Source organism: Saccostrea cucullata, unplaced genomic scaffold (assembly GCF_032062105.1).
Source record: "Saccostrea cucullata isolate Sc308-1 unplaced genomic scaffold, CSIRO_AGI_Scuc_v1 ctg10534, whole genome shotgun sequence".
Lineage (NCBI taxonomy): Eukaryota > Metazoa > Mollusca > Bivalvia > Ostreida > Ostreidae > Saccostrea > Saccostrea cuccullata.
Window position 1 is genome coordinate 42,448 of NW_026932800.1, and position 9,091 is coordinate 51,538.

Genomic DNA, 9,091 nt, shown 5'->3' on the forward strand with positions numbered 1-9,091 from the left:
AAGTGGTTTCGTTCTGAATTAAAAAGATATATGTAATCATACTAAAATAATTGTATATGCCCCCTATAAAGGACCCTTGATTGGTGAATAAAAGTATTTTTATTTTTATATAATAATTAGGATAATCGGTTAATGATTAAGAAATAGAATATGTGATTTTTGTAAAAATGAAAGTTTTCCCATGCAGAAGAGATTCAATAAAATAATTCTAAATTATCCAATATAAACTGTTACATATTATATAAAAATAAAAATACTTTTATTCACCAATCAAGGGTCCTTTACAGGGGGCATATACAATTATTTTAGTATGATTACATATAAATTATATCAAAGTATATTGTAATATGAAATAATATTAATCATATCCATCGTGATGGTATAAATGAAAGATTGTACAATACCAAGTAAGATACTACTGTTTGAAAAATATTAACAAATAATGTGTTTTATTTTCATATATAACTGCATGAAAATGCAACATACATATTAAAGCACAGAAATCATACATGGGGTAAAAATATATATATATTTACATTACATATGCAATTTGCAGTCAGAACAATAAATTGTATCATCTTTATTTACACATGTATACAATTAATTACTGTAATTTTGAATCAATTATAAATATTTTTTTACCAGTGAAGGTTATTGATCTTCAAAGAAGGCTGTAATTTTGTTATTAATGTTTTTGTTATCTAGTTATTGTTTACAGTGCAGCTTGTCTTTGCGTTTGTGGGTTCTTTGAACTTCTCTTTCCAGAACATTCAAATATGCTTTTCTGTATGAAAAAAGCCATCTAAAATATTTTAATACACATTCAGTTTAACAAAAATCTTTACGAAATATAGAAAAAAACTACATTTTATTATATGTACCTGTGGCACAGGCTGTGCGTTTTTAAACACGTTGGTTCACCTGTGGGCATGTATACAAGGTTGCTTATACATACGCAGTACGAAACCACGCGGGTCGAACCCGTAATCGGAACGTATTATCAAACCACCCAATACCATTTCAGTTATGTCACAATACTTTTAAATTACAGAAATTATCAAAAAGATTTCCCTCCATGCTGTCGGATCCGTCATAAAAACGCTTTTTGTGCGCAATAAATATACAGTTTTTTCAATGGGTGACACTGTAGTTCTCCGGTTTGTCAATATATTTTTGAAATAGCTTGTTAAAATAATACCTTGAATCATGCAAACAAATAACATGTTTTGTTTTAAACAAATTTTATTGACAACATGTCAAAGGGATTGGACACAAATTCAAGAAACTTAGATATTCCTCTACAACATAAGATTTCAATAGCCTAACAATATCTACAAAGATTCACAATAACATGTATACAATATGAATAGAAGAACAAAAACAATAGCTATTATTTTCAAAAATATCAATCAATATTCTGGTGATTATAGTGAAGACAATAACCATAATAAAGATCAAAAAGTGTTAGTAAAAATACAAATAATTGTTCTTTGAAAAGACCAGTAGCCTGAATGAATTTGTGAACAATACATGTACCAAATATTCTTTAATTTTCTTGCATAAAATAACATAAAACTAGAATCAAGATTTATTTTTTATTCTGAGAGTGTTATGGAACAATTTATTTTCACTGGTTTATTTGATTTAACGACTATTTTTACATCAACATATCCAATGGCGTTTGTACAAAATCTGTATAATAAATACTTACATTTAATATATTGAAATATACATCTGCATGGATTCATGGAAATTAAGTAATAATTAAAATCAAGCATTAAAGTCCTTAATGCAGTAATGAATAGATTTTTTATTTCTTTTTACATGCATTTTTAATGCTCATTTACATGTACAAATAAACATCCCTTCTCTATTCTAAAATACATTAATAAGCAAATCAGATTGCAATTTTAAATTGTAAATTTCTCAATTAATGGGTATACTAAATGAATCAGTAGGAAACATGAAGAAATTACGAGAACAATACTGATAATGATTTCCATCACTTTACAACATTTTTTTCCAGTATTGTCATCATATATGTCTTTCCTAAGTTTATGAATCTGATATGAAGTAAACATTATCTGAATCACCGGTTCTGCGATTGCGTAGCCAGCTTTTGCGATCTGAATGGGCGATATCAGTTCTTTAGTCGTCAAGGCAACCAAAATAGCCAATAAGATTTGAGGTAGATCCTCAAACATGGTATACAAATGAGAGACCCAATGCGCATGCGTCATCTTCTTCATCATCCTTACTACGATATATCACTATCTTGTTGGTCAATATGCACAGAAATAAAATTGTCCCAAAGATGGCAAATCCCAGGATGCTGTATTCTAATTCTTGACCGATATCCTCGGTTTTTCTTACTTCATAGTAAAAGTCCCAGTCTAAAACGAGATCCGCCATTTCTAACGCTAACAAGAAGATGATCTTTAAAACTTTACAGCACCCCATCTCAGTGATTCGAATTTTCTGAAAAAATTATTGAAAAAATTAAGTAAATTGCTGTTGTTCAATATACATGATTTGACCATGTTTGATATACAAAGTCTACACTTTAAACATTAAATTTTAATTCTTAATACTGATAAATACTAAAGAAAAAAAACCATTGATCATTCATTGAAAAAAATCCTTTTGCATGTAATCGATTTCAAATTAGTTTAACTTTTGTATATATAATAATTATTCCTAGCATATTTTTTTTTATAATTCTTCATTGAAAAGGGCTTTAATGATAATTTTCTTACCTGCTTCGACGACTTATTATACTCCCAGACTCACGGGCACTCGGTTATACTTGCCAGACCGTAAATTTCTGGGTTTTAAATATATCTTACATGAACTATTTTTAGAAAGCGGTTTTCTCGAGGGGCGTTACTTCTCTGAAATTAAAACGAAAGCTTGCCTATTAGTTTATGTGATATAATTAGAAATTTTATCAGTGCACTTTAGCGCACGCAAGGAAATTAAGATTTTATGAGTAAAGCTGAAGTAAGGTATAAATATGTAATCTCCCAAGCTTCCGGTATTCCCAGCCTATTTAAAGTACGAGATCTCGCGAGATCTTCCTTCTTCAGAGAGGCTGAGAAAGTAGTAGCTGCTAATTTTTTTTTTCCACATCATATAATATTTCTAAGACATGCACAATACCACACATGTGTAATATTAAAGCACAATAATTATTCTCAACTTTTTTTTTTTTAAATAAAGAACAAATTAATGCATTTACAAATTTAATTCAAATACATGAAATTCAAAAGTATAGTCATTCTCTAAACCAAGAAAAACAATATCATAATTGTGCTAGAATTAAAGGTTATGGTACAGATATGCATGCAAATTTTACAAAGTTAATAAAAATCTCTCCAATGAGACTATTTCAAGTCCTCTTTTAAAATCACCACTGGAGACTTCATTCAGAGTTGGTCTGCATGTTTGTCCAAATCTTTATTTCAGGTTCCTAAAATGAAAAGAAAAGGAAAGAAAAATTTTATATCACTGATGACAATAATTTTAGGACTAATAATTAATCAGTGTTCAATGGGAGGGTTGGGTGGGAGTACCTTACTTCAGCTTTACTAATAAAATCTTAATTTCCTTGCGTGCGCTAAAGCGCACTGATAAAATTTCTAATTTTATTTCGTAAAGCTGAAGTAAGGTAAAAATATGTAAGTTCAAAGCAAAAAATTTTTTCTTTTCTTACTTTTTTTTTTTTGTTTGTTTGCTTGTTTGTTTGTTTGTTTGTTTGTTTTATTAATCATCAAGTGTCAATATTTTGTCTGCAAATTCATCATGAGCCCCAACAGGCTTATTGTAGAATCTGTTGAAAGTGCCAGCAGATTTCCAGTTGGCCCTAGACATGACCTGGGCCAAAGAAAGTCCAAATTTAAATGCCTTAGAGGTACAAGCACCTCTGGTTGAATGAGCCTTAAACACATTGGTGTCTATCCCTGCATTCCCAATCATAGTTTTTAACCACCCTGCCAAAGTGCATGGTTTTACTCCTTTATGTGGTTTAGTAAAGCTAATGAAAAATTGTTGTTCCCCTCCTCTTAACTGTTTTCTTTAAGTATTCTGTGATACAATTGTACACATCAAGTTTTCCCCTATCTAATTTTGGGAAATTCACTTTTACTGGTTTGCTATTGACTTTTCTTGTTTTGGTTAACTGTGCTATTGTGAATATAATTTCATCACTTTGAATTTCCATATAACCAATATCAAGTTTCTGAAGTTCTGAAACTCTACTTGCAGAAGTCAGTGCCATTAGGGTCAAAGTTTTTAATGTCAGTTTTTTGAGCGTTAAATTTTGATTTTCCCCCAAAGTCTCAATATGTTTAAGAACCCTATTAACATCCCAGGTTTCATTATATCTAGGTAGAGGGGGTCTAGAATTGAAAGCTCCTTTCATGACCTGTTTTATTAAAGGTTGTTGTCCTATTTTTTCACGTTTAACCCCAACGTGAAATGCTGAGATAGCTGACCTGTAATTATTTATAGTTCTGTATTCATAACCCTTATTGAAAAGTGATGACAGGAAATTTGCTACAGATTCCACAGGGGCACAAAAGGGATCAGCTTGTTGTTGATCACACCAGCGAGTCCAGTGTTCCCAGCAGCTGTTGTAAGCTGACTGGGTACCCTGTCTCCAAGCTGCCGTGAGTAACTCTGAAGTTTGTTTTGAAACTCCAAGCATTTCTTGGGATTTCCTGAAATTTTCCAAGCCACTAACTTTAGAGCACCGTTTAGGATCATTGGATGATTTTCCCCCCTTGGCGACATTAACAGATTTTTCTGTGGTGGCAGTAAAATTGGTTTTGCAATTGTCATTTGTAATAGAAGTGGATAAAATGATTGGGTCTGCCATGCAGGCGTTATCATAACTAGTTCTCCCCCCTCCCTCTGGAGTTTTGATAGACATTTTGGGATCATGCAGAATGGGGGGAAAGCATAGGCTTTCTTCTCCTTTTCCCAAGTTGTTAGAAAAGCATCTGCTGAGAGAGCTAGAGGGTCGTTTTTCCAACTGATATATTGGGGAACATGAGCATTCCAACGATCTGCAAACAGATCTATCTGGATAGGTCCCAGTATTTTGTTTATTTGACTGAATATTGTTGGATTCAGCCTCCAGCTGTTTATGCTCACTTCCCGAGTATTCCTGCTCTCCCAGTCGGCTATGCTGTTCTGGCAACCTGGGAGATATTCTGCTGTAAGAATGATCTTTTTCAACATGCAGTATTCCCATATTTCTTTCGCAATTGTATTGAGAATATGGGATTTGGTGCCCCCCATTTTGTTCACGTAAGTGACAGCTGTCACATTGTCCATTTTTAGATGTACATGAATGTTTTCCATGGTTTTTGTCAAGGATTTGATTGCTATTACTGCCGCTTTCATTTCTAATGCATTTATGTGCAAGTTCTGTTCCTCTAGGTTCCAAGGACCCCCCATTCTTATCTTGAGAGATGGGCAGTGGAACCCCCACCCCTCTTTTGATGCATCTGTCTCTATTGTCAACTGGGGGCTCACATTTAAGATTTGTTTCCCATTCCAGTCCCTTAGTCTCTGGACCCACCATTGAATTTCTGTTTTGCATTGACCGGGCAACTCTACAATATTCTGATAGTTCTGAGATCTTATTAAACACTTTGTTTGATGCATTTGGAGTTCCCTCATGCACAAGGCTGCAGGTATTACTGCCTCTACTGTGGCATTTAAGGACCCAACCAAACTTGCCAGTTCTTGTATTGTAATCTGGCTTGACTGTAAAACGCTCTGACATTTCTTGATCAGGTTGTTTACTTTTGTCTGAGGCAGGGAGACTGTCATGTTGTTCGAATCCAATTTGAACCCCAGAAATTCTATTACTTGGACAGGATCTGTTACCGACTTTTTCCAATTTATCACCCACCCCAGATGATGTAACATCCAAATCAAAGAGTCACTGTCCTTTATTATTCCCTCTTTTGTCTGATTCATTATCAACATGTCGTCTAGGTAGACCACAATTCGAATCCCCATTCTTCGTAAAATAGCAACTAATGGCTTCAGAATTTTTGTGAATAGACGAGGGCCTGAAGCCAGACCAAAGGGAAGGCTTTTGTATTGTAGCAACATTCCCCCCCCCCCCCCCAACTGAATCTCAGGTATTTCCTGTGACTTGGGTCTATTGGGACACAGAAATAAGCGTCCTCGAGATCTATCTTGCACATGTAGTCTCCTTGCCTCAGAGTTGTTTTCACAACCTGAAACCCTTCCATTTTGAAGTGTTCGTACCTTACGGACTCGTTTAGCTTTTTCAAATTGAAAATTGGCCTTAAGCCTCCATCTTTTTTGGGGCGAATGAACAAAGTACTCAGAAATTGACCATTTTCTGGTTCTGCAATCTCCATTGCCTGTTTTGTCATCATGTCCTTGACTTCCTGATCTAATGCCAGGTTCTCCTCTTTGGAAAAAATCATTTGATTTGGAATGGGCAATTTTTGAATAGGTTGGTTTATGAAGTCCAGTTTTATTCCACGAACTGTGGACAATATTTGTTGATCTGAAGTAATTTTTTCCCAGTTTGTCAGGAAATGAGCAATTCTGCCCCCTAGCGGTATCTGAGTCTGATCTATTTCCACAAGACCCAGATGACAAATCAGTGAGTGGAGATTGCAGTGATCTGATTTTACTTTTGTGATTTGATAAACAATGAGATCTTGAGTTGAGCAAGTTGAAAGATCTATGTTTTCTTGGCAATACATACCTGGGTTTGAAGGGCTTTTTGCGGTTGTTTTGTGGCTTATCACCCCTGGACTGTTCTGGTCTATTGACTTTATTCGTCTTCCATGTGGTCGACCCCCAAGGCTTTGACGAATTCTTACTGCCCGAGGGTCCGTCTGGAAAGGGCCGTGGTCTCTTAGCTGGCCTCATTTCTTTAGCCATTTCTCTTGCTCTTTTTCTGTTTTTGGCCTTGCGATCTAAAACTTTGTAAAAATCTGATCCAAACAGTTTTAGTTCTTTATCAAAATTATCATTGTGCTATTTAATGATAGATATTGCATTTGGAACGCTCTTAAATAACTTGGCGAGCCAAGTTAAACGTCTCTCATAGAGACAGGCTGTATTAACCTGTCCTATCATCAAAATGGTTTTTTCAACGAGTTCAGTAACATCTTGAATAGACTTGCCTGATTTGTCGCCCTCTTGGGCCCCATCAAGTTCTTCCCAGATCTCAGCCAGAGGTCCCAAGCATCTGGATACTTTCTTCTGAACATGTTTCAGAGCTTGATCCTGGAGTTTCAGGAATTTGAATGCCTTTTTATCATTGACAAGATCTTCAATGTATGCATCAACCTCCGGCGGATTAAGGAAAGTATTAACTGGCACAGGATGTATATCAAGCACACTGGTGTTAATACGTTCATCACTAAGGTGGGTAGTGAAAAACTTTTTCACATATTTTTCTTTGCTAGCATCTAGTTTGTACTCAGAGTCAAAATCTCCTGGGTCAAACCGTTTAGGTTCACAGACGTCGTCATCATCCGTGCGTGGTCCCACACCCGCCGATGGTGACCGAGACGAAATTTCTCCGTCAGATAAATCATCAGACTGCATAGAATCACTATCTGAATCTGCCATGGCATAAGGGTCTGTGTTTTCCCCTTCATCTTCATCCACCCTCTTTCTAGGGATGACAAAAATGCCCCATCTTTTCTTGGGCTGTAATGGCGACGTGATATCATTGCCTCGTGACGATTTTTTCTCTGACATTATTTCAGGACTGTTATCGTCTGGAGAGGCTTTGAGCTACTCTCCATCCCTCAGGTCACGTAAAGAAAGCCTGATGGGTGAAATAATTGCTGTATGTAAAACGTACAGCAAAGATGAAACTCGATAAAATATAAATCCGAAAAAAGTGCAGCTACAACTTATGAAGCCGAGCGGAAGAAGGAAGATCTCGCGAGATCTCGTACTTTAAATAGGCTGGGAATACCGGAAGCTTGGGAGATTACAAATTTATACCTTACTTCAGCTTTACGAAATAAAATGTCATATTAAAAGTAAATATTTTCCTAACTGCATTGCATTTAAAAGGATTTAATTAATCTGATGAACAGCATTTTTTAAAAATTAATATATATCTTGGCGGCTAATTTTCTTACCTGTTTCGGCGACTTATAAACCGTTAGCTGCAGATCTGTAGCTCTCCGAAAAAATATATATTGATAGACCGGAGAGCTACAGTGCCACCCATTGAAAAAATGGTATATTTATTGCGCACAAAAAAGTGTTTTATTTCGAATAAAGACATTGGAAATGTCAATATCACAGAATAAAGATATAAATTTAAAAATAAAATTATAATTTAACTTGAAAATCTTCGAAGTCAAAAGTCAGTTTTGAATATTTTCAATGATAGTCCACAGAGCCAAAATGCATTTGAACTACATGTACCTTACATATATTTGATTCTGAAACTTCATAAAAATCCTTACAAACAATGATACATTGTGTGTTCCAGTAAATGTTCAACCAAGCCTCCTTCCTAATTCTCCTCACTAAAATATATTGACAGTAGTGAATGAAAAACTTCAAGAGTACTAGCAGTGCAACTATACATTCAAGAAGTGGTGTGAATCAGATGTGGATACTACAAAATTCCAAAGAACTTTTGGACAATTTGAAAACACAGGATCTTACCAAAATCAACAGCTTAAAAACTTAGACTTTTCAGCTTTATACACAACCATTCCTCAAGATAAATTAAAATCCAGGCTTTTTGATATCATTGACAGGCTGCTTCTTCAATAAAAATGGAACTCGTAAATTTTCTTACCTGGTCATTTGTCATTTGCAAAATTATTTTCTTAAAAAAGATTCTGAATAAACACACAAGCTTCTTGAAGTTGACATCAAGTAGATTCTTGAGTTTCTGATTGACAATATCTATGTGGTTTTTGGAGATCAAGTCTTCCAACAATCTATTGGAATTCCCATGGGAACCAATTGCGCTTCGTTAATAGCTGTTTTTGTATTCTTATGAAGCAAAATTTATGCAAAATCTAATGCATGAATAGGAGAAAACACTAGCTTTGGC

At 34.8% G+C, this 9,091-nt stretch overlaps 1 long non-coding RNA gene across 1 annotated transcript; it reads right to left on the reverse strand.

Annotated features, from left to right (window-relative positions):
• Positions 1 to 1,224: 1,224 nt before the first annotated feature.
• On the reverse strand, positions 1,225 to 8,180 carry LOC134236180 (uncharacterized). Its single transcript, XR_009985557.1, has 3 exons — positions 8,157 to 8,180; positions 2,757 to 2,891; positions 1,225 to 2,478 (listed from the first exon to the last, which is right to left on the reverse strand). It is a non-coding gene; the product is annotated as an uncharacterized LOC134236180 (long non-coding RNA).
• Between the last annotated feature and the right edge of the window lie 911 nt (positions 8,181 to 9,091).